We start from the raw sequence: 6,658 nt of genomic DNA, 5'->3' as shown, positions 1-6,658 counted from the left end.
CCTATATATAGGCGGAGCTAACTAATCACAGGTGAGACAAAGCGAGGCTCGAATTGGTGGAATGAGTGGTAATCAAATATGACAGAGGGAAGGTTGAGCCCAATGATGTGTGGTTGCAATAGATAGGGTGCGCATGGGTGGGGTGCAGTCACATGGCTGAGAATCACGAGAAGGTTGCGAGAAGGATAGCGCATGTTGGGGGAGTAAAGACGATGGCCAAAAGGTGCAATGTGGCCAAGCATCACTTGATGCATGGAGGCAGGCTCGAGGTGGGCATGGGTGGCATTGCAGATTCACGGACTGCAGATGGAGAGTGTGTAGCACGCGAGAGAAGAAGGGAGGGGGAGAGAAGAAAGAAGAATGGAAAGAAATTTTAGGGTTTTAACCCTCAGACCATCAAAATGGTTCCATTTGGAAGTGGGTAAGGGAGAAAGGCTTGCAAGGCCATGGACTAGTGGTTAGGCTCTCTAAGGGCTTTTCCTTATACTTTAAAGGGCTGAACCAACATATATGTTAATGTCATGAAATGTAATTTGAGATTTTAGTTTATTTTGGTACAATTGCACAAGTTTTCCAATGTGATTATTGCATATAGTTAGAAGTATACTAGGTGCATTGCATACTATCCTAACATTAAATGTTAGAAGCATGCTAGGTACCTAGCATTTTATGTTCCGGTACTTCCATCTTCGTTAAATCCCAAATGAAGGTTGGGCTAGTTAGAAGTAAGTAGGGAAACTTTATAGTCAACATTAATAAAATATGTCTTTCAAGACAAGATTAATGATAAAGGGATAATTAAAAAAATATATGAAAATTAAGAAGGTTGGTGAAGTTATGGATGGTTGTGACATCCCCAACCTTTGCTTGGAATGGAACGAAGACTTAGAATGTTGGGACATATAACACATAGTTACATACCCCTATTCATAACAGTTAATATACAATGCGTCCTAAAATACAACTAGCAGTATGCAAAAATCGCAATGGAAATAGAGGTGATAAATAAAACTTATGCCAGAATGAACTAAACATGATTTATAAACTATAAATAGAAATTTCCTCACTTAAAAGTTCTAATTGAGTTCAACATAATGTAGGAGATGGAATCTTCATAGTCCAAATATTACATCAAAGTCTCCCAATCAAATCAATTCTCTTTTTATCTCTATGGTGTATAAAGCCATCGCTATAAATACTAAAATCAAATATAGTCTCCTTTCCAGATTAGGCTCCTCTTCAATCATCTGAAGCAAGAGGTTCATCCTGCCCATTATATGTCAATCCTGACACAACTTCTATCATTCTAAGGGAAATGGTAGTGGGATTACCACGATGAGATTCATTAAAATTTAAATAAGTTAAACAAGCAACTTACACAGAGATAAAATATGCACGATTAATGATTAACATGAGATGTATGCAATGATATGCAAAAAAGACGTTAGTATTTGTCTCCCATGCAATTCTTAACATTTTTCAGAAAAACTTTAATGCAAATTTTTTTTCAAAGAACATTTTTCTCTTTAACTGACAAAATTATCATAACGTTTCATCATTATTAGCAATTCATACTTAATCATAACATCATAATGTATAGTATCATCACATTTCTTCATATGCATTGTGAGTAGCTACTAGTGACCATAATACAATTTACATTGAAACTACATTGTCTACATATTCATTTTCGATGCATTAGTAACATAACATAACATCATAACATGTACACCCACTAGCCTTAGGTGTCATAACATTTGACTTCACTCAAACGTTCTTTAAAAAGAGCCCATTCAAGACCCGTAGACTGTTCTTCGTCAACATTGGGGTTACAACTCTATTATTAAACACTCCAGAGTGGATAGAGGAGATTCACTAGGATAATTCTCCATCCTAACCTTTGGGGTCGTGAAAAAAATTATTTTCATATTATATTTGAAAAATGTATTTCATGACATATGCATATGTAGCAAGTTTTCATGTGAAAATGACATCTATAGATGCAATATGCTAAAATGGTGAGAATTTCACATTTCTTGTAAAAAAGTAATAAAATGCTCAATAATGTATCATATGATGTTTCAAGCTCAAAATGACATTTATAATATGAATGTGGCGTTTATACAAGATTCAAAAATAAATTATCTAAGAGTAAGTTAGAGACTAACCTATAAACTTTCCGAGTTTGGAAATATCGTAGTGACTAAAATCAAGTTCATACTAAGTTAAGATTTGCACTATTATTGAAGATGTTCATAATCAAAAGATTTTTAAAAAAATGAGTATTTACAAAAATACCTCTAAACTCTAAAAAATTGCCACTAAAGCCTTAATTTTTCACTATTTGTAAACAAATCTCAAATTTAACCAAATTCCTTGGACATCATATTTTTCATATTCTAAAACCATATATACCATTAGAATTTTAAAATTCAAAATAGAACTAGCTCAAACATACACAACCTGTGGCATACACTCTACTTGATGCTAAGCATACTTTCAACTATTGATCCCTATGAATGCATGCATATACAATTTTCTTATATCATAAATAATCACTCTAGTCCTTAATGACATGATAAAGGCAAAATCTTTGGTGATCAAGCTAATACCAATGCTTCATGATGGCTAAAAACCTTAACCTTCGTTAATCATCATTTAATCAAACATTATGCACTTAGCCTAAATCACAAAGGCATGATTTCAGAATTCACCCAAAACATGTATTTTCATTTTTATCCTAATCATAAGGTCTTCCAAATGCTCATTGATCAAACCTAGGTGAAATAAATCAAAACTTCATAAAATAAGAATGATTTAATCAAAACTGTGCATGCTTGATGATCAACAACCTATCATGGCACGCTTCTAATCTCAAAATCAAACCTTCAATGATCATTCTAAGATATTAAAAAATCATATCAAAATATGCTAAGACATGCTATAGCTAAAATTTTCACTTAAAACAATTTAAACGTTTAATCCATCCTTAATGAACCCGGTTTTGAATTAAGCATGGTAACATTTTCTAAACTCAATCAAATTTCACTTCAACACTTAAAAGCAAGACTTGACATGAAAACTAAGATCTAAGGGAAGAAAAATTACAATTTTCATGGCCCTTAAAGCTCTCAAAAGAACTTCACTCAAATTCTCAAGAGCTTCACTCGGTTTCGAGACTCATGAAAAGGCTTGGTGGAGAGGCATGGAGAAATGAGGAAGTAAGGGAGGTATTTATAGGCTCCAAGATAGGAGGGGACAATGGTTTTGGCTCCAAGGAAGTGAATGTGAGTGGTGGAGGTGGGAGGTGAAGTGTTGATTGCATTTTCCAGATTTGTCATGGCTTGGTCACCTAAATAGTAACCTAAAGTGTCATCATTTTATCCTGTCCAAGAGCTAGAAGAAGTACATAGGTGCAGGGGTTACAAAAATTCACAAGACAAGCAAGCCATAGCTAAAGGTTTTGGGTTTCTTTCAAAACTGTCTAGAATCTAATTGAGTGCCTGATTTGGTGCAGAAAAATCTTTGTAGAGCCAAGGGTACTCGGTTTCCATCCAACTATTGCTTAGGCTGCAATCAGTTTGGTTCTTGAAACCAATTTTGCCAAGGCTGGGTCTAGTTTTAATGGAATCTTATGAGGTGTTTAAAGACCATAGTGCCCTTGAGAAAAAGGCACAAAAAGATTTGGTTTGAGGTAGTTCAGTCCATTGCACATAAGGACACACGTGTGTTGATTGGTGTAGTTTGGGGTTTTGATATGTCATTACTCTTAATGACATGTGTAAAGATTTATCTTCAGTTCTAATATATCCTAATAATGATGCAATTGAATAATAAAACAAGAAATTTTCATATCAAAAAAGCTAAAAAGATTAAGAAAAGAAATTAAACTCAAAACATGGTTTAAAGATTACTAATCATGGATAAGTCGATTAATGCTTTTAACCCAAATTTAAAACTTAATTTTAGTCCGAAGAATCACTTAGGCTAGGTTTGGGTGTTTAGTTATGTTGAGGTATGCTATGAATAATAGTGAAAAAGTAGGTGAAAAGTAATAATAAAGTAATGAACAATAGTGGAGTATTCTGAGAGTACTTGAGGTACTCTCGGTAACCAAATGTGGCCTTAGGGTATAATATAAACTTGAGGAAACCAATGGTATGGTGTATTGGGCTTCAAATAGAAGAGCGAAAAGAAACAAAACAAGGCTTTGGGCCTTGTTGGGCTTAAAAAGGCCATAAGTGTGAGTTGATGGTTTATGGGCTTTGGGTATGAGTTTTATGTCCAGATCTATGGAGCCTATCTATGGTCTCAAAGGCCTACTAGGTTGGGTCCTAAACTTTGGGTCTTTCCTCAATCGGGTCAAAGTCTTGAATCTAACTAAGTTAGGCTCAATGGCCTCTTGCTTAGTAAGTTGAGCCTAATATCTTGGATCTAATAAGTTAGGCCCACAGTTTTGTGTCCAATAAGTGAGACCCAAAATCTTATGCCTTCCAAATTGGGCCAAAGGCATTCACTCTTACTAAATTAGACCAAGTGGTTTTATGTCCTTTACAGTGGGCCTTTTATATAGTGTCTTCCAAGAAAGGCTTAAAACATTATATTTCACAAGTTGGGCCTAAGACTTTTTAACATCTTATCCTTAGCCCATCTCATTCTTATTGAATTAGAGCCCTAAAGTCTTATGTCCATAAAGTTAGGCCTAAGGCCTTAGTGTCTCTACTACGCCTTTATACCCAAAAAGCTTGGGCCGTTGATAAACCAATCTCTTGGGTCATCCTAAATCCAATATATATATATATATATATGAACAAATTACTTAGCCCAATAAGGTGGTTAAATTTCCAATATGCCATTTGCTACTTTTCCATCTTTCTGTCTTAGTCGAACTACAATTTAGCCGAATGGATTGTGATGATGGGAACGAAGTAAGTGACATAGACCCTACCTTTAGCTAATGAGATAGGCGCCCAAGACTGCAAGAGAACCCAAAGGACTAGTATTTTTGCCCGATAAGATTTAGGGTTTGAAGGAGAGCCCAATTAGGGTTTAGGTATATGGAAAAGGCACCCAATGCAAGAAGAGATCCTTGAGTGTCCATAAGCCCTAATCATTTAAGGGGTTTTAGTTTTAACAAGAATACTTGCGACTTGGCAAGCATGCAACCAAGCTTCTAGAAGAAGCTTAGATGAGGAAGGAGAAGGGTTAATTTTAGCCAAAGGGAAGGTGTCACTTGGTATGCATGCAAGATGAGACATTTGCGTTTTCAAGAAGGGAATAAGCCATAATGGCTTTGGTTTTAAGGCGCCACAAGCCAAATGGTTATTTTGTCATATCCCTCCACTAGATGCATTATATTTAGACCTAAAAGTGGAGGAAGGAAGGAAGAGAAAGTATGAGGCTCCAACTCCTACATACGAAAACACGAGAATCGAGGCGTTGGGATGATGACAACATGGGTCACGTATCCCAATGATAAGTGCTAAGTGTGTTTACATGCAAAAAGTGTACAATAAAAATGCAGTGGAATAATTAAAGTCAGTCAACTAAGTACCATAATTGTTAAATATAGAATTCCAAAATAAAATGCCTTTAAAAGTTATATAGTTATCCACTATAAATATAATACTAACCAAATACAATAACCAAAAGTGGGAAACAAATCTCATCCCATGGGAAAGTGATCACCGATCGCTCCTCTGGTGGAGCCGCATCCTCAGGCTCAACAGACACCGAAATCCCATTTGGCCCGAAAACAAATCTATTAAAACGTATCCGCCATTTTTTCAGAAAACGACCCACATAGAAATCTACCATTTTTCCAAAAAATGGTCCACATAAATCCATTTATCCAAAACCCGGCCATTTTCCTAGAAAATGGCCCAAATATCCAATTAACATTGTAGGTAGGAATCACGGGTGGGATCCTACCACCATCCCTACCGCATACACCGTAGGCAGAAATCACAAACAAGACTCTACCACCATCCCTACCGCGTGCATCGTAGTTGGGACTCTACAATCGTCCCTACTTACCACCATCCATATAGTTCCTTTTACCTATTTTTTAATATTTCAGAGCATTGTAGGCGAGAATCATAGGCAAGACTCTACCACCATCCCTACCGCGTGCACTGTAGGCAAGAATCACAGGTGAGACTCTACCATGTGCATCATAGGCTGGAATCACAGGCAGAACTCTACCACCATTCTTGCTTACCACTATCCTTACAGTAACTCTCTCTCAAACCATTCCAAGCATACCCAAAATCATTTATCACATGAAAATCTATTTTTCAAATATACACATGAACATGCATGCAATTATGCGAAAACTAAGTTTTCATTTACAAACGTGAATATGCATGCAATTATGCAATGTACAACACACGACATAAATAATCAACAGCCAAACAATCATAGCACAAACCAATCACACCAACAACTCCATCCTCCAAATCCAACCAACCCCAAACTCTTCAGACTAAGTCTGGCACAACCGACCAGATCACAAAGATTTATTAGTACAAAATATATTTAAATATCAAAAGATTATTTGGAAAATACTTACAGTGCTATAATATAATTTTCAGAGAATCAAGGAGGTGCAAGAGGTTGCAGCAGAGCAATGTAACAGTGCAAAATGGACAAGGGCTGT

This window comes from Carya illinoinensis, chromosome 5 (genome assembly GCF_018687715.1).
Source record: "Carya illinoinensis cultivar Pawnee chromosome 5, C.illinoinensisPawnee_v1, whole genome shotgun sequence".
In the NCBI taxonomy this organism is placed as follows: Eukaryota; Viridiplantae; Streptophyta; class Magnoliopsida; order Fagales; family Juglandaceae; genus Carya; species Carya illinoinensis.
Note: the sequence above shows the minus strand (reverse complement) of the source record.